The sequence below is a fragment of the Ciconia boyciana genome, chromosome 4, assembly GCF_034638445.1.
Source record: "Ciconia boyciana chromosome 4, ASM3463844v1, whole genome shotgun sequence".
NCBI classification, from domain to species: domain Eukaryota; kingdom Metazoa; phylum Chordata; class Aves; order Ciconiiformes; family Ciconiidae; genus Ciconia; species Ciconia boyciana.
This window is the reverse complement of record NC_132937.1, coordinates 22415258-22434806: the sequence shown is the minus strand read 5'-3', so window position 1 is coordinate 22434806 and position 19549 is coordinate 22415258. Positions and strand designations below refer to the sequence as shown.

At 42.1% G+C, this 19549-nt stretch overlaps 1 protein-coding gene across 1 annotated transcript in view; it reads left to right on the top strand.

Annotated features, from left to right (window-relative positions):
* LOC140650863 (ubiquitin-associated protein 2-like) overlaps positions 1 to 19549 on the top strand; it is a 71412-nt gene that overhangs the window by 49102 nt on the left and 2761 nt on the right. The gene's annotated exons all lie outside the window — the stretch shown is intronic.

Here is a 19549-nt window from a genome sequence, read left to right as displayed (position 1 = left end):
GCCGCGCGCGCGCTGGGGGGAGGGAGGGAGGGGGGAGCGGAGCCCCGGTCACGTGAGGGGGAAAATGCCGAGCTTCTCCTGCTCACGTGGTGCCGGGGTAGGCGGAAGGGCCGGTGGATGGGCGCGCGCGCTGGCAGCGGTGTGCTGAGGGGGCAGGCGCGCAGGGGGGTGCAGGGGGGAGAGTGGGGGAAAGGGATCGACGGGCGCGCGACGTCCCCGTCACAGGGCAGGAAGCGGCCTCCGCGCACGTGAGGAGGAGGAGGAGGAGGAGGAGGGGAGAGGAGGAGGGAACGAGAGCGCAGAGGAAGTCACGTGCGACGAGCAGTGGTGGGCACCGCTGCTGCTGCTGCTTCGGTGTGAGCACGGTGGGCAGGTACCCGCGCAGAGGGCCGGGGCCGCACGCACCCACCCAGGGTGGGGGCCAGAGGGGGAGGGGGGGGCGGGGGGGAACGCATCCCCTCCCTCCACCGCCGCGCGGCCGGTGGGGAGTGGGGGTGTGGTGGGCCCGCGCGCCCAGCGGGAGGCCCAGCGCCCCTCCCTCCGCCCAACGGTCAGGGGTGGCCGTTGCTCCCTTTAACGGCCTGGGGGCCCCAGGACCCAGGCCCGTCGGCCTCCCGCCGCCGCCCGGCGGCCAGAGAACGTGTGGAGCCCATCACAAGGCCAGTTCCCCATCCCCCGGTAGGAAGCTTTTGTCCGGCAGGTGTCTGCCAGAATGACCCGCCCTCCCTCAGGCCTGCCACCCCTTCCCGGCCGTGGAGGGGTTGTTAGGAAGTGGCAGCCTGTGAGGAGAGGCGGCTCTGCCCTACTTTCTCTTGGCGGCCGCCCGGGGAAGCTGCGCCCTGCCCTGGATTGTCGCCCCCCGGTCAGGGCAGGTAGAGGCCGCTGAGTGGGCCGCCCCAGTTGCAGGCAGCTCCCGCCCTTCTCTCTGGCCCGGGCTCGTGTGGGGAGAGGGAGCCCACCTGACCCCCGGTTGGTGCCGGCTGAAGTGAGTTGGCTTTCCACACCCTTTTCCGTTCTGGGGAGGGGGTCCTGTACCCCGTCCTCCTTGGCCTTCTTGTCTCCTTACAGCTAGGGGTTTCTCTGCTGACGGGTTTGTCCTTCTTCCTGCCTCTGTGGTCAGGGGATGTGAGGAGAGGAGGTGCAGCTGGAATCCCTCAGAGGAGAAGCGGGGCTGGTGGAGGGGAAAATGCTTTTGGGCCCTTCCTCGTAAGTCAGGCCAAAGGAGGGCTGGCAGCACGGGAAGGAACAAGTGGGTGAACGGCTGTTGATTTGTGTACCTTGTGCAGGGCTTTACTTCCATGTTGTCTTTTCCCCATCTCCTTTCCGGATGCTCCCTCGCTGGTGCCAGAGGCAGGTGAGACGGCCGTGTCATGGTCACAGCTACAGAATTCACTGACAATAACATCTCGGCAGCAACAGCCCTGCCAGGTTACTTGAGGACATGGCGATGAACAAAACTGGGTTCTCTGTGTTAACCTTCTCTACCTAGTCCTTCCTCACCCTGGTATGTGTGGTTGATGAGAATTCGGAAGTCAGGGCAGGAGCTTTGCTGTTGGGCCACATGGCTTATGTTGCATTTAAAAACAAACAAAAAAGCTTTTCTTTGTTTTTGCTTGTTGCTGAAGGAAAATTACAGGAGGAAAGTGAACTGGTAGATCCCTTCTGCAAGAAACTGGATGTGAAAGTGACCTGGTGTTCACCTTTGAGGCGTGACAACTGGGCAAGGATCTGAGACTCTGTGATGTGAAATAGATTTCAAAATATGTGCTGGAATGTCCACAGTGCTGTTGAATGCCACCTGGGAGCTGCTCCCAGGAGTAGAACCTGGTTTGAAGCTTCTCTCTTGTATGTGTGTTAACATCAGGAGCATGGACCTGCAGAGCCCTCTTGGGTTGTGTTCAAAGGAACAGGCAGGCGTTGTGGAACAGAGAAGAACTTCGGGTTTGGTGTGGAGGGCTATTTAAGGGGAAGCTCATGCGAAGGCCAGCCCGCCACTTCATTCTCTGGCTACCAAGCAGCAATCGGTCCCTAGTCATCTCAGTTTGAAGTAAATGCTGAAACATGCTTATAATACAGCAGCAGATCAAGGCGATAGCCTCTGGGAGTGGTGGTGGCTGGTGAAATGGAGGGGCAGTCCTGGCATGAGAGGCAGCTAAGCTTTTTTCAAGGGAGAGAAATTGGAGCTGGATGTGTGTGAAGGGAAGGGAGGGGAGGATGTGCAGGCCTGGAGGAGCAGCGTTGCCATTGAAACGGAGCCTCCTTCACAACAAACGGCAGCTACCTTCAGCCTTCTGAGAGCTTTTGCCTTTTAATACTTTACCAGAGGCCCTTTTAGGGCAATTCCCTTGGTTATACCATGTTCTCTAGTGGAATCGGGGTTTGGATTCCTACCTGGCCTGACTCAGTATTTATACCTGGGCCCGATCTCTCTGTGGTGGTTTGACCTAACTTGTTTAAAAGAAGAATTTATTTTTAACCCACACTGAGGTAACTTAGCAAGCAAGGCTAAATCACTTGGCAGCATTAATGATGTTTTGGGACTCCTGGAGGGTTTACATGGAGAAATCTGGATTAACTGGTGTATAACCAATTTTGATGCAGAGTCTGGAAAATGAGCCAGCTTTCTCTTTGTGTTTATAACCTCAACAATCTTGGTAATCTCTAAAGGAGGGAGGGGGGATTGGGGAATTGGGCAAGCTCTGTTCTGCTTTGTTCTAGGTTGCAGTTTTATCAGTGTATTGATTTTAAAAAAGTGTTTTCATAGTAATAAAAAAAAAAGGCATGGAAATTAGAAATTCTAGGCCCTTTCACCATGCATTGTTTCTTGTGCCAGTCCTCTCTAAAAAGCTCCTCGGTGCCATGACTCTGCAAAAGGATTTGACCACCTCGAGGGGACTTTGGAGTTGCCACACTACGCCATTAAAATCTAAGGAAGCTGACGGAAAACCCAACAAAAAAAATCTTGTCTGTTACCAGGAGCTATTATTTTTAAATTGTAAAATTTCTTCCAATTTTTAAGCTACTGTTTTCAGAACTTTGGAAGCAGATTTTTGAATTTTCTAACTATTTTTCCATGGACTTCTATTTTACTGTGATGCTTTCCTCATAGAATGCCATTGTTTTGCTATGGTTCCATATTTGTTGCTGGTGTCCTCACTAGTGATACTGATCACCCAGCAGAGATAGTATGCTGATTAATAGTGCTTGGAGAAATGTCTGTCATCATAGACCATTAATACTCTGTTAATTAATTAGTATTGATAGTATTACTATTAATAGTAATGTTTACTGTGCAATTAGCCGTAATGTTTAGTACCAGTACTTGGAATAGGTTCTTCATGAAAAGAATACAGAATACAACTTTATACCTTTTTATTAATCTTTTTATTCATCTCTGCCTCTTAATGGTTAGAAGCACATGAGCAGGACTCTGAAGACCTGTGTTCTGCGCTTTCAGGTTTGCAACACAGCTATCTCCTATGACCTTGTGGTAAAAGAGCAGGCCAAGTGACTTTGTCCCATTTATAAGAGGACAGATTAAAGAGAAAGCTCGGTGTTGTATTTGTATACTTCAAAAGTATTGAATGGAAGGTGCTAGAGGAACATACAAGTAATATCCACTTCAGTGTTGTTATTCTACTGGAGCTTTTTGTTGAATTTTTGGTTTTTTTTCTGATGCAGTCTGCTCACTTGTAGCCTATTGCGTCCTCTTTGCTTTTTCAGAGAAGACTCTAGTTTGGACTTGTACTGTTTTTTTCATACAACTTCCCTAAACAGGTTATGTTCATTAAAGCATGACAGCTGGGATGAAAGGTTGTGCAGTAGCTCCTTTGCAATTATTTAAGGTTCATAGTATTTACAATGCAATCTTTGAAGGATTTCTCTCTGTTTTGCTCTAACTTGTGAAAAGTCCACGCTTCTTTAATTTTACGGCCATCTAAGCTGGCAGTTTGTCAGAACTCCCCGTCCACCTAGGGGCTCCTGCAGTCCGTTTCACAGGTGTGGTACCTCTCAGCCTCTTTTCCCCCCACTGCTTCTCAGTGCCACAAAGAGGTAAACAGCAAACTAAAGACAGATTGATTAGAGTGGGCGATACAGTCTGATGCCTAAGGTCCCATGGCTTGCTCAGCTTTGCTTTTACTACATCATAACTATTTTGCTGAGCGTATTGTTTTACTTATTTTCTTGCCAGATGGTAAAACTTGTAAGATAGGTTATGTGAACAACAGTGTGCAGTTCATGGATGGAGTTGTTTCTACTCTCAGTTGTCTTGAAATTATCTTTTTTTGTCCCGCTGTCTTTGTGAAAGCTGTAAGATACTGTGGCTTCTTTTGAAGGTAAACTTGTCAAGCTTTTTTTCCTCTCCCTTGCCAGCTTCTTAAATCAGTCTTCCAGCAGATGAGCTTGGAGGAGTGCTTAACCTGGCTGAGTGTAGCATTTTGCATTAAAAACAATGAAATGTTTCCCATATTGAGAGAGCTTTGATCTTTCTCGAGACTTAAGGTTTGCCCAAAGTAGTACTCTTATGGTGAACTTTATGGTTTTTGTTTTTTGCTTTATCATACAGGAAACACAGTTTATTCCAGATCTGCAGAAGATGCAGGTTCAACACAATTTGTGTTACAGAATCATTTAGGATTTGAATCCAAAGTTAAGTGAAGAAAACACAAATACTTTCTTAACCTGCAGATTTGAATGATCAGGTTGCACTTTTTAATCTGGTTTAATGCTGGGAAGTCTGTCTTAGTCTGTTGGGCAGCCCTGTGGTTGAAGGTGTAAAATCACAGAATCACAGAATTGTATGGGTTGGAAAAGACCTTTAAGATCATCGAGTCCAACCGTAATCCTAACACTACCAAGACCACCACTACACCATGTCCCTAAGCAAAATTCAGTAGCTGAATTCAGTAGCTGTGATCATATTCCTAAATATTTTTAATGGTTAGCTGTAGAGAGAGGAAGTCTTTTTGCAGTTTTACTGTGTGTGGCGTAGGTTTCATCTAGAACATTTCAGTTGTATTTCTTATGACTAAAATACTGTTCCTGGAAGTAGGATGATGCTATAGGGACCATATTGAGATTGCTTTTGAGCAAAGAAAAGGACGGGTTTTTTTCTATGGTATTTGGTTTGTTACATGTTTTGAGGATGGTGGATATAATAATATAGAATGAAACACATGGCTTCTGAAAGCTTTTTTGTTTCCTCTTTCTATTTGATTTTAAATGTTAACTGAATCATGGCTATTTTATGGTAGACACTTGACCGATGTCTCGTATTACCACATTGTCCTTGTTTCCCTGTATTTGAAGGCTATTGCTGATTTCTTTTTTTTCTTTCTGCGTTTACATTCTTCCTTGATTATCAAACTTGCATGTTGTCTTAGATGCAGTTTCAGCAACATGAATCTGCAAGAAATCCTGGTGCCAAACCCTGCTTTGCTGTTGGGCTGTACATAATATATTGTATTTGAGAAATTGTGGTCCATGCTTTTGATGTCTTCTGTTCCTGTGCTTTTATTTCAGCTTTCAGTCACACGTTCTTCAGACCACTGACTTGTGATCCATTTTGAGACTGATAGAAGAGGGACCCAAGTTACTGATGTTAACTTTGGGTGACTAAATTTGATGAGCAGGAGCAGTACTGCACTTCCTGGCCTTGTGCTTCACTTTCTTTTATTAGCTACTGAATGCATTTCTGAGTGTTTTGAACATGGGGTGAGTGCCAAGGGGTAGCTGTCTGAGATTCAGTTTAGAGAAAGATTGAAGTAGTGTTATGAGCTTGGTGAAGGCAAGTTAATGACTATGCAAAAGTGGTTTGGTTTTTTTTCAATGTTTGAGAAAACCTTGTGGCTTCTGATATGCATCCTCAACCTGTTGGGTTTCTTTGCTGCTTCTTGATGTCTGGAGAGCAGCCATGCCCAGGAACTTTTCTTTGCGTCTTAGGAAAAGACACTATCTTTCTTGCATAGTTCTCTGTTATGACTGCAAGTATAAAACTCCTTGCAACTTTATACCCGTACTCCAGTTTTCATTGTTTACCATTTTATCTGTTGATGTAGTAGTGTATGTTACTGGATTTAAAGTCCCAGTGACTCTTACTTACCCTACCTGATTTAATTGAAGGTAGACATTCACTTGATTTTTTTTTATGTGACTGTGAGCAGCAATGCTAGAGCTTAAGAGTTGTCCCTAATGAAGCTTGTGGGGCATTTTTGATAACAGCTTTTCTGTTATAGGACTTCCTTCCCTTTTTACTTCACTTAATCACAGACTGGCTGAGGTTGGCAGGGACCTCTGGAGGTCATCTTGTCTTCTGCTGCTCAAGCAGGGCCACCTACAGCAGGTTGCCCAGGACCGTGTCTGGACATCTTTTGGTACCACCAAGAGGTACCCCCACCTCACTGCACAACCTGTGCCAGTGCCTGGTCACTCTCACAGTAAAAAAGCATTCTGATGTTCAGGCAGAGCCTCCTGTGTTCCAGTTTGTGCCCATTGCCTCTGCTCCTGTCACTGGACACCACTGAAAAGAGCCTGGCTCTGTCTGTGCACCTTCCTTCAGGTATTTATATACATTGATGAGCCCACCCCCCCCCAAAAAAAAAAAAAAAACAAAAAAGTTTTCTTCTCTAGATTAAACTACTTGACACAGTCAAATCTGTAGTCCTTCAGGCAAACTCAAGGCCATATGTTCTTACATGCCTTTGAGAAAGAGGTGGATTAAGGATTGAATTTAGAAGTGGTGGTGGTAACAGTAATTCATGACTCTTGATAGGTGGAGAAGTGGGTGGGTTTGGGACATGTTTAGGGAAAGTGCTGTGAAAATGCAGTAAGATGCATATTTCAAATCCAAATAATTTCTGTGCTTGCAGATAAAGAGTAATTGGCTGTCTTGGCTCTAGCTGAACTGAAGACTATAATTCAGCAGTTCTGTGAGGGAAGAAACAGGTTAAACATTTGATTGTCTGATAGTGACAAAATTGCCCAAGTCCTGTATATGTTCTGTCTAAGAATTGTGTGGATTGTAAATGAGGGTTTTAATGTACATACAATGTTTAAGAGAGGTTCTGCTGAGTTTTTATTGTACTTCTGTATATCGAGCAGTTCATTTTATGAAGCTATGTGCATCAAAATTATTTTTAAAAGTACTTTTTAATGAGAGTAAAGCCAAAACTTTGTAGAATTACACAAGTCCTGGTAAATTAGAAGTTAACTGGATGAGCCTATTTTTCCTATTGCAAATCCAGCCTCTTCCCCCAAATCCCCAGGACCTCCACAAGTGTAGCCAAAGGTTAAAATAAAGTTAGATGGTTAGAATTACTTCATAGTTAGGGATCTTGAATCTGAGAAGTGCTGGGACAGCTCTTTTAGTACAGTCCTCTGAAATGAAACATCAGTGAGATTTAGTTTCTGCTAGGAAACCTACCTCAAATATTTATATGACTGATCTCCTTGCTGATTCTGTTGATTGCTGGGGAGTGCTTTTGAGTACTTCAGTCATGGGAGAAAGGGAAGCAAAAATGTGTAACTTTTGTATTTCTTCTCAATAAACAAATCCATTAAAATAACTGATTGACAGAAGGCATCCTAAGCGTTTCACTAGTTATGAAATGACCTACCTATTATAAAATATGATAAAACATTGGGTAAGAAACCGCAGAACCATCCCTTTTCAGTTGATTTTAATATCTAAGCAAAAATTGAGCACAAAACCACATTGAGTGATGCATCTTACCTTGCAGGCCAGAACAAGCAGGTTCTGAACATTTGAGTCACTGTGGTAACTGAAACCTTTTCCACCTACCAAAAAACAAGTAGCTGTTTGGGATTGGAGCTGAATGTAGGAGAGAACAAATGAAAGAGTTAGCAACTGGAGTCGGCATAGTTTTCCTCACCAGGACTTTGTTAAGGAGTGGTGGGTGGCCAGGAACTAGTTTTGTGGTTGTAGGTCTGCTTTATTGACAGACCCTGACTGAAAAGCTGGCATGCAACTCTTCCTCCCCTTCCAGTTGCTCCATGGTATTGGAGGAAAGTTAGGATCAGTTGTTAGCGTGTTCTTTTGATGGTACGTGGTATTCTTGACTCAAAAGACAGGTCCTCATATAGTATGTAGAGGGAGAGGGACGGAATGAGTTGCCTGCGGAGGAGCAGGAGGAGGATGTGGCTTGGGGTAGTTACAAGACAGATTTGGGGTGGGGTAGAAGAGGTGGAGAGTTTGGTATTCCTGATCACTGATATGATGGGTTGCTACTTTGATTTGTTTGTTCAAAATTATCCAGAGTCTGGCTCATAGCAGCAGAAATCAAGTCATTAATGCTGGGGAGCCTTGGGTGTGTCTTTACAAACAAACAAACAAAATTCCTGCTTTGATGAACTGCACTGAAAGTGAGTAATGAAATAAGGCCAGAAACTATGAGCCCTGGTGAAATACTTGGGGAGGAGGAAGGGGTCTCTGTTCTCCGCATCCCTTTTGGCTGTTAAATCTGTGTGGTGAATTATGTGACACTACGACTGTGTTTCAGTCTTTTGAAATGGTGTTGCTCTGTTAGTGTGTAGTGCCTGGGGCTTCAGTAATGCGAACTGGAAAGTTGCAAGATTGTTTTGCATCTTACTTCTCCTGGTACTCCTATAAATGCGTTTTTGTTCTGCCTTTGTGGTTATGTGTAGTGCAGCACTGACGAGTTGCCTTTTTTCCCGTAAGTTTATAGGTGAACAGACATGCTGTGAAATACTGTGGAAGTTTTTTTAAGAGAATCTTTTTATTCTTTTTTTAAGGGAGAAATGTTGAAGGAGAAGGGAGTAAGCTATCTCTTCTGGCACTCGAATGCTGGGGAAAGTTAGCTCTGTTTAGAGATTCACTTAGTCCTTCTGTTGAATAAAATGAGACTGGTACTGCCTCTTACATTTCCTGAAAAATGTCAGCTTCAGACTTCTCAATTTCTCTGCCAGGTGAAGTGACCTCACATAGCATAGCTCAAACACTGTGCTATACTCCGCTAAAATGTATATCTAAACTACTTTTTTATTGTAGTTAAAGCCTAAAAGCATTCAGCTGAAGACAACACGTAAGAGACTGAAAATAAGACCCTTGTATGAGCTTGGTTTGTCCAAATGTATGTTTGGGTATTATGACTCTATCATATTTTATACTAGTATGATATTTATGGATAGAGAGGTATGGAGCTCTGCTTTCTTGAAATCTTAAATACCAGCTTGGAAGAAGTGGTGTACTTAGCTCTTCCAGGACTTGTGAGTTGACCTTTCAAGCAGTTCAGCTTCTGGGATGTATCAAAGCTTGTTGAAGTACCAACCTACAGTATTTAGCCTCCACCCCTCTTTTTCAGAAATTGTATGCATTTTTAAAATGACCCGAATTTCTAATTAAAAGAAAAAAAAAGTGGAAAGATGCCCTCAATTTACTTTCCAAAAACTGTATAAAATTAAGATTTTCTTAAACTTCAGATCACTTAGGAAAAAAAAGCTCCCCAAAAGCTCTGATGCTTTGAATATTTTCCAATTGTATTTGAACCCAAAACATCACAGCTCCAAGAGTCTGAAGGTGAACCAGAACATTATATGTTTCTGGAACTTAGGCTTTCAAGTCTTTTACAGCAATTGGATATCTATGTAAAGGTCTGGAAGAGTTAAGCCAAAGAAATACTTGCTTACAGTGGAAGAATTTTAGATTGACATCAGTGTACTTCTAACTCTTAAACAACAACTTGCATTTGAGTCATGTTAAAATCTCTACTGACAAGTGAGTTGCAGATAAACATTTATTTATTTTTAGTTGCCTCTGAAGTGAAATTACAGCCTTGTGTGGATTCACATTAGTGTGTAAGGTGTTTTTTTTGATTCACCAGATTTAATGCTAGTTTTTCTTCTCACTTAGTGTCATTGTGTTCCTTGGGCTCTTTGTTTTACTCTTTTTTTAAATTTGATAGGAATTGTGATAATTCAGTTGAGCAAAGGTTTTTGTTCTCAAATGTGCTTGCATATTACAACATACATTAAAGTCTAACTGATCATCTCTGATATGGAAGGCCTTATTCTTGGTGCTTTGTGTTCTGGGAATTTTCTGGGTTTTATTCATTGTGTATGTAACTTTTGAGAACTTAGAATGGTTTTAAGGGAAGTTATGTCTCTGGCTTTGGGAATGAGATAATCTATTTAAACATGCTTTTTTCCTTCCCTTTCTTCTTCCTCTGGCAAAAAAATCTGAAAAGAGCACAAAGTGTTTTTCTTGGATGTACTTGTAACTCTTCAAATGGCCTTTCATGAATAAGTGTAAGTAAAATTCTGCTCCTTAAAGTTGCTGTTCTCAGCAGTCACATATATACTTACCGATATTTAAATGCAGTGTATTGAGAGCTGGTTTATCCCATTCTATCAGTCTCTTGCATTTGATACTGAAATAAATTCGTGTGGTGTAGTTGTGATCTCAGAGTAACTTCCATGACAACAAATCTCAAAAACTCAGACTTCATGGCAAGGTTCTTTTAGGATATCAAAACTAAAGTTACGCTAACGCGTTCAGCCTTAGTGTTTTTAGAGCACAGCATCAGGGTTGGTAAGGATCGTTCTTCAAAGTTTAGACATGGGAAAATGGAGGGACTAAAAGGGCAGTATCTACTGATATGAGGCTTGTATGCCTTCAAAAAACACCCCAAGCCCCTGCAGAACTGCAAGTTTCAGTGTCCTGAAGGTGAAACAGTGAGCACCTTTTAGCAGTTTACTTTCTGCTGATGACAGTTTTGGGTGAATGCTGTCCTCTTAACTGTGTGCGTGTCTTGGACTTTTTGCTCTTATCAGAGGAGGGATGTAGAATGACAAGTTGCATTTTTCCTTTTACGATTTTTATTTTCACCTTATTTTAGTGAATCAGGTTCTCCTTACTAGTTTTCAAAGGCCTTGTTTTGGGCAGTGTACTCATTGAACTTGAAAAACGGTCTTCATGTGTTAAATTGAGAAAACATTTAAAACATCATACTGCTCTGCATTTTAAACTTGCCTGTCGTTGGTTTCTCAGTTTATTTACAATGTCATCTACAGTGTCTTAAACCACTTAAACCACTGTCGTGGTTTAACCCCAGCCGGCAACTAAGCACTGCACGGCCGCTTGCTCACTCCCCCCTGGTGGGATGGGGGAGAGAATTGGAAGAGTAAAAGTGAGAAAACTCGTGGGTTGAGATAAAGACAGTTTAATAGGGAAAGCAAAAGCTGCGCATACAAGCAAAGCAAAACAAGGAATGCATTCACTCCTTCCCATTGGCAGGCAGGTGTTTAGCCATCTCCAGGAAGGCAGGGCTCCATCATGCGTAGTGGTTACTTGGGAAGACAAACGCCATCACTCCAAACATCCCCCCTTCCTTCTTCTTCCCCAGCTTTCTATGCTGAGCATGACGCCATATGGTATGGAATAGCCCTTTGGTCAGTTGGGGTCAGCTGTCCCAGCCGTGTCCCCTCCCAACTCCTTGTGCCCCCCCAGCCCATTCGCTGGTGGGGGGGGTGAGGAGCAGAAAAGGCCTTGACTCTGTGTAAACACTGCTCAGCAGTAACTAAAACATCCCTGTATTGTCAACACTGTTTCCAGCACAAATACAAAACATAGCCCCATGCTTGCTACTATGAAGAAAATTAACTCTACCCCAGTCAAAACCAGCACACTATTACAAGTGTGCTTAACAATCCCCTGTTGTGCTAGAATTTTTACATAACATTCTGTAAATGACTGAAAAAGTATTATTGTGATTAAAAAAGCTGTTACTTAAGTTTGTAATACAATTTTTAAAGCTTGTAATATTTTATCTTGGTTATCCCTTGCTCATCCTTTGCTTGACTTCTGTGTATATACAGCTTTTTGTTTGCTTGGAGAAAATTGATGTTTTAACACGTGCTGAAATGGTTTTAAAATTTGTCATTGCCAAACCATTTGTTCAGTGAAGTTTTGTAGGTACGGTATGATCTCCAGAGCTGATACCTGTAATATATTAATGCTGTTGCTAGAGTTAAAAACTGCAGTTAGCAAAATGTGTATTCCAGGTGAGATCTCAGAATTCACATGAATTCTGAGGGTGAAATGCTGCAATCAATATAAATAAGCTAACTGTTTCAGAAACTTAATGTGAAGAGTGCAAGTCCCTTTTCTTTCAAAAGTGAGTAACTTCAGCTTGCAGCAGAGTGCTTGGTCTTTTAGACTGATGGTAAATTAGACAGGTGGCTAATATCTACCTGGGATGTTTTAGAAAACAGGTTTTCTACTTAGGCATTTTAATACTGCCTTGCACAGTATATAAACACGGCATACCTCTGTGGAATCAGGAGCTGTTAGGTTACTGCAGCATAGTAATGAATAACCCAGCAGAATACAAAAATATGTTTAAAAAGAGAATGTAAGCTTTCAGAAAATAAGTGAATAAATTTCTGTGAAGAGGAATTTCTTAATGGTCTATCAATAAGAAGGAAATTTGGAATAAAAACTTTATATGCTCATTCAGATTTTGCAAACTTTAAAAAAGAAAAAGGATTCTTAGCACTTTTCTTCAATTTTGTTATAAGCTTGTCAGGCTTGGAAAGAAGTGTTGGAGGAGAGTGAGAACCTCCGATAGGAGACAGAAAACGTGTGGCAACCAAACAGCATTTAAGCAGTCCAGACTTGCAGAAAAAGGTAAAGATGGGGAGCTGGAATAGTGATTGTGGGTCTTAGAAGAAGTCTATGGGTGGTTCCCCCCCACTTATGTTGGAGAGAAAATAAATACTGAATTAAGTGCAATAAGACTTTGGTCAATTTGGCATCATATGTGAGCAGCTTGTCTCTTTGGTATCTTCTTTAAAAAGGTTAAGAAACTAAGAAATGGGAGATGAATTTCATTTTGCTTTTAAAATATTAAACACTCAGGAACATCCTGGATGACTTTATTCCTGCTTTTAGATTTGAATTCTGTGTGGAGGGCTCTTTATTTACCTGCTCCTTTCTAGTGTGTTGTACGTTTGAAGTTGTAAAGATTGTTAATCCTTCATCTCTTTGCATAGTTTGGTATCGTTTTGGTGCAGGTCAGATAGACCTGACCTCACATAAACTTCTAGAATGATGGAACAAGAGTAAGTGAATTTACACGTGACACTAAGTTGAGAAGTTGTGATCATGAGGAAGATAATGCTCAAAATCAAAGTGGGAAAGCTTGGGGTAAAACCAAGTTTTCTGACTGAAGCAGGTCAAGATGAGTATTAGTATCAAAGGAAACTAATAAATCCCACCTTGTTTAAAGCTAGACAAAATGCTAACAACAGCTGTGACCGTAGAAGGACCAATCCAGAGTTGGCAGAGAAATAAAAATGATCTCGTATGGCTTTCAGTTGTCGGTGCTGTTTCTGTGGCTGCTTGTCTCTGAGCACCTGACAATAAGTTTGAAAAAGGACTCAGCTTCTCGCAGTGTTTCACTTTGGAAAGCTAAACTAACCCAAATGGCCATGTGTTTTCATCAAGATTTTATGCACAGTAAAAGCATAAGATTGTGAAGGAAGGAAACCTTTAATACTGCCTTAGAAGCTATTGTTTCTTTTCCTCCTTCTGGAACTTTATATTCAGAATCATATATGTCACTGCAAAAATTAGGTTTTTATTTTGGTGGAGTCTCGTCTTGCTTAAGATGAACCTTGAGAAATATTATCTGGGGGAAAAGTATAGAAAGATGTTGTAGAATATCTTTCTTTATTTAAAAGAGGTTTTTTTCAGCAAGACTCTTGGTTTTCTTTGGTTTTCTGAATATGTGAGCGTATCACAAGCAGTGGTCTGTACTGGTCTTCTTCCCTCAGTGTGTAGTTTAAGGATTAGGGGTCTGTACAGGTGCAGGAATGATACCTGAGCTCTTTGGTGTTGCTGCCAAAACTCTGAAGCTAGAATCAAATATCTGATATCACAAGATTTTTAGCACATTTTATAGATATAGCCTGCCTTAGTGCATTTGCTTTTATATCACTTGTGGCTTGTAATTTAACCGTTGCTATTTGTTGTGAGTGTTGTAATGTGATCTGATGAGTGTTGCAAGTCTGAATTAGTCCTCCCCTCCAAAACTACTTTTTTATGGTGGCACTTTCTACTTTGTTCCTCCTTGTCAATTCTAGTGTGAATTAACTAGGTGGCCCCTTTTTGATGCAGCTGAGTGTGTTTCTGCCAGTGTGAGAATGTAACAAATGTCTCTGGTCTTGCTCAGCTATTTTTAGTCCTGTTGCTTGTATCTGTTTCTATTCAAAGAATTCCTTTGGAAGCCGTTCCAGGAGAGCGCGGTTCGGCGACGCAGAAGGAGCCGGGGGGGCAGGAGAACACAAGCGCCAAGCATGTTCGTGATCTGGCAGCGAGATGTCCGATGTGGAGTGCTGCTTCCTGTGTGCCACCTTGTTTACAAGAACCCCGCTCAAAGCGAATTCCCCCTTCTGGCTATTGTCCTGGCTGTGTGGCTCCCAATTTGTGTTAGCTATTTCTTTCTGTCATTTGGAGTACCTGGATTTCAACTTGAATCTTCTTACTGGGTTTGTTTTTCTGTGTAAACAGTAATTTAATTTTAGGGTTGTTCAGATATGGGGCATCACATCAGAATGAATAGCTGAAATACGCATTTCTACAGTTTAATGGCCAAAGCTGACAGTTCCCAGTACTTGTCTTTTTTCCCTGCTCCTCTTACAATTCAGCATCTTTTTTTGTTCTGGTACCGGTTTAATCTGGATTAGCTTTCCTAATAAGTTTTTTTAAAAGTTTTCTTTGTTATTTGACAGCTTTTTTTTCCCCTTTTTTGCTGTTGCATGAATTACTCATCTTGTAGGTACAGCTAGCTGTTAGTTGTTATGGTAATGATTGATAAGGGCTTTTTCCTTGTAGTATTGATAGCTTAACCAGAGTGTGACCTGAGATTATATGTCCTTCCATGTATTCTTTGAAGAGAACATCTTTAACTTGTTTAGTTCGTACTCTGCAGCTGTTTCCTCGCCTACATATATATATATATGTGTGTGTGTGTGTGCCCTGAGCTCACCCGGGCTTCTAGCTGACCCCTGAGTTCATCTCGGATAGACTGGAAAGCTGTGCAAATTATTACGGTCTGCAGAGGCTTTGCCTTGTGATTTTTTTTTTTGGTGGAGGGAGCCATCTGAAGAACTTCCAAGTCACTCAGCCCTCTCTTCCTGGATGAGTCTGTCTGGATTTCCTCTTTTCCCCCTCGGACGGGCTGCTGTGAGTTTTAATGAGCTGGCAGAGGGAGCAAGCCTTCTCAAGGTGGTGCTTTTGATAGGAAAAAGGGTGGACGTTTAAGTGTATTATTCCTGTGAAAGTGAAAGTCAAAGATGACTCGCAAACGCACTGAATATTTAGTTGTGTGTACAAAATCATTAAAGATTGCTTTGCAATCTGCTTTTATTACATTGCTTTAGGGTAGTTTGAGTCTGTAGTTTAATGCCCAAAACTGAATGTAGACAGATACTTCTGTGGCTAGGGGAAAGGACTGTATTCTAGATTACCATAAGCTGTGTTTAATCAGGCTGTCCTGATATTGGCTGATTATAGCCTCCTCTTGTTTGGATAGAAGCACCTCCAAATTTTTAGAAGTGTATTTTTCACTGCAAGTTACTGAATACTAACAGGTATCCAAGAGGCTGGACATTAGGGAGTGTTCCTCAGTAAAGGTGATACAAGTCTCTATTTTCCCACTGGTGATCAAAATAATATATAAGCCATAAGATGGTGATGTATTCAAGGTCACTCTGCTGACAGAGTCCTTTCCTGGGAGTTTTTATTTTTAAAATGCCTACAAGCCATTTCCTAATGTTTTTGTTGCGTGCAGAGGGCCTGACCAGGATCTAGCCTTGCTATACTGGATCCCAGGAAAACAAAATGTGAAACCTTACATTTTACCTATGTTATAATGGTGCATGGCTGCTGAAATGCAAGTTCCCCCTTTCCTCATGAACTTGATCCCTATCCCTCGTGTCAGATTGAGCAGTTGTATAGCCACATAGTTTTCCACTTGATAAGCTTATTCAACTGACTCACTGTTTTGTTTTAGAGGGTTTAGTTTGCTCTTGGGTCAGCTTACTGAACCTACTCCCTCTACAGCTGCAGATTCGTTAGTCTGATTGAAGGGAAGTACCAGTATTATGTGGTTAAGGAGTAGGGGAGCAGGAATGCCATTTCTGGTGACAGCTTTCAGTTGTGTGGTATTAGATGTGAGCTGGAACTTGATTTTAATGGAACAAACTGTTTGGGTTCTACATGCACGATGGATTGAACTTTGGTCCCAACAACCAGGTCCCAAATGAGTACTAAAACTCCTAGTCATGTTTTTTGTCCTAAACTCTGCTCAGCCGTCACTCCCACTTGTATGTGACTTCAGGAAGGCTGTGCTAGTTCTGGCTGCAGAGGTAATGATTCTCAACCCTGAAAAACCTGCTAGTTCAGTTTTTCCTCAGCTACCAATGAACCTTTCCTTTTGTGGAGTACTAGTTAATGTTTTTACAAGCCTCCTAGTTAATGCAGTGTATAATTCAGTCTGAGTATTTGCTGCAAGCGGTGACTAGGCTGTAGTTCTGCTAGCTGCTGCTTTGTTGCAAGTTGTAGACCCTGTAGTTCCCTTTCACTGGCTGCTACTCAGGAAACCTTAGGAGGGAAAACACCGAGGGCTTTGCCTTTTCTGTTTTTTCTTCATTGATTGTTCCATTTTTTCGGGGGACAAACCCAGAGAAACAGGTATGAAGAGATTTGCAATACTGATGGTTGTTCACCACTGAACAGTAACAGTGATGGAATAAACAGCCAGTATACTGTGCATTGACTTGGCTAGTATTTTCTTTTATCTCCTTAGGCTAGAAAATAAGAGAGCAGTGGACTTGGAAATGGAGGTGTTCTTTCCTACTGTAGCAAGAGGAAGTAGTCTGTGCATGGCTGTGCAAGCACCAGGAACTGCCTCTGAGCCACTGTGGTCTCCGTATGCTTCCTAACCTGAGATACTGAGTCAGTTGACAGTTCAGGACAGCATACGGTGTGGTCAATGATGGGAATGCTTTATCTCTTTTACTTTGGTAGCTTTTGGCGAGGGTTCGTGCCAGAAAAGCCTTTTCTCTGACAGGAGGCAGGAATGAGGTCTTTCCATCAAAGATGACAGGACCATGTATTTAATTTTTCCATCAGGTTGTAGAATATCAGAACAGGCCAGAGCTTTTCTTAAAATGTTCCTCAGCAGAGAAACACATTTCAAAAGTGAACTTGCTGTTGCCCCTTCCTCACAGGATCCCCACGACTGCTGCTTCTCAAACAGGATTTGTATTTGCTATATATTTCTATGGGGACCTGTGCAGCCCTTTTTTTTTTTTTTTGACCATGACAACAACTGTGGTCTGGTCTGCATTATGGTCTAGTAAGATCGCCTAGTTCTGATAGTTCTGAGACTGGTGCTTAGACAGAAAATAACATGCAGTTAGTCTAACTGGGTCTCTGTTACTTAAAGTTTCATTACAGGGAATGATAAGTACTGGTAACTAGTGCATCTTGCAGGTCTTTGCAAACATGGAGCTTACAATTAGTTAGGACAGGGCACAGAACTTTATTCTTTTTGCACGTGGAAGTCCAGCCGGTTGCTGTCTGAAATGGTGGTGTTCTTGCAGAAAGGCAGCAAAAGATGAGAATAGTGACTTTGTAGATATTGATGTCTGAAACATAAGGTCAAGTCATCTGAATCTTCTAAGACATTCACTGCCTTTTGATCATCCAGAATCCCTCAGGAGTGTTGTCTTCTAACAGCAGCAGAGCTGGGTGGGTTTTGCTAGCCAGGTTTTTAGCAGTCTGAAGGTTGCCTTGGTTGTGTGGAAATCAGATAGGCTTCTCTGATTTTAGTGCAATTGTCTTTTTTTTTTTTTTTTTTTAATTACCAGTGAAAGTTGAAGTTGGGGAAATTTAGATTCCTCCTCCAGAAACTTCTGTATGAATAAGGGCACTTGTTGCCTCTGAAGTTTGAATATTTATAAAGAAAATGGTGAGGGCAAGTCCACTGGATGTTTATTGGGTGTAGTTGGCAGATTTTTATTAAAGCTGGGATAATCACCAGTATATACTAAAACGTAACATATGTCTGATAGACAGGGACAATGGGATAATAGCAAAGATAGATCTTGTAAGATTAGAAGATTTTTAAAAATAATGTTAATGAGTTTACTTAATTTTAATGATTGAAACCTGCTTTACTAGTGGAAAACATGCACTGTTCAGTCCTGCTTTCAGATCATGCTTTTGAGCGGGGCTCTGGATACGTGACCGGCCTTTGCCTAACTCTGGTCTTTGGAGATTGAGCACTTTGTCTCCCAAAACAATGCTGTATTTTCTTTTATTTGTAAGACCTATTTGTATATTTCTTTGTCTTCCTTTGTATAACACTTGCTTAGGAATACCCATCCTTGAAGTGAACTTTTTTTTGGTGGTGAAGAGAAATTATTGATTTCTGTAGATTTGGGTGTGTTCTTAGCTAATTATAGATTGACTTAGCAGAATAATAATTTCAAATAGCAGCTCAGTGGGTTTTAAGAAAGGTGGGTAAGAGTATTCACTTGTTTATTCAGTACACTTTGCTAACACAACTGGAAATGTGTATATGTTAGTTTTTATGTTTGTGCTGGTACTCTGGCCACTCCCAGCAATCCTTTTTTCTTGGTAAAACGTGGGAGCATACAGATAGTACAATTTCTCTCTCTCCTGTGGTGTTCTGCCAGTGTTGCAGGTCTACTCCTGGCCATCAATATTCTTCCTATTTACTGTAGAAGACCGTAAGATGAGACATGAACCCTCCCGGGATCCATAAGCTCAGGTTCAGTATTGTTGGCTTGAGGCAGTACAGACACTGAGTAATCAGCACTGCTCCTGAGGAACATCTGACTCTTGTAAACTCTTTTCCCCTTTCAAGCAGTAATAAAGGTGGTGAGATTCTTTAGACAACAGCACTTGAGGGAAATGCATTGCATCGATGCTTTGCAGACATAATTTTTTTCCTCTGCTCTTTTTCCTCATGCTTATGTCACGCTGCTGCCGTAGCAGTAGAATCTAGACTCATGGTACATGTACAGTAGTCATGCCATCATGAGGCAGTGTCCTGCAGCCTTTTCCTTGCCCTGTCATTGTGAGAAATCCTTGACTGAGTAGCTTTGTGATTAGAGTGTAAAAAAGCAATCACACTTTTAAGGTGTTCACAGAGATTTCTGCACAGTGTTCTTTATCACAGCTCCTTGTCCAGAGAGTCAAGAAAATAACTTTCTTGAGACTGCCTCAGGAAAAGAACTGAAACTGCAAATGTTTTGTTCAGCTGATGGAAGTGAATATTTAACTTCAGAGAAGGATTCTTGAAAGTCAGGTGGTGTGGTCTGTCCCTGGAAGTTCAGCAATAGATTTGCTGTGTCTTGTGGGGCTTGTCACCCTGTCAAGTCAATTTGTATTCTGTATATCTCTAGCTTTTCTGACTTCTTTGAGTCTAAAAGAACTAGATTTTTTGCCGAAGGAAAGTTGAACAAAAGATCAAAGAAA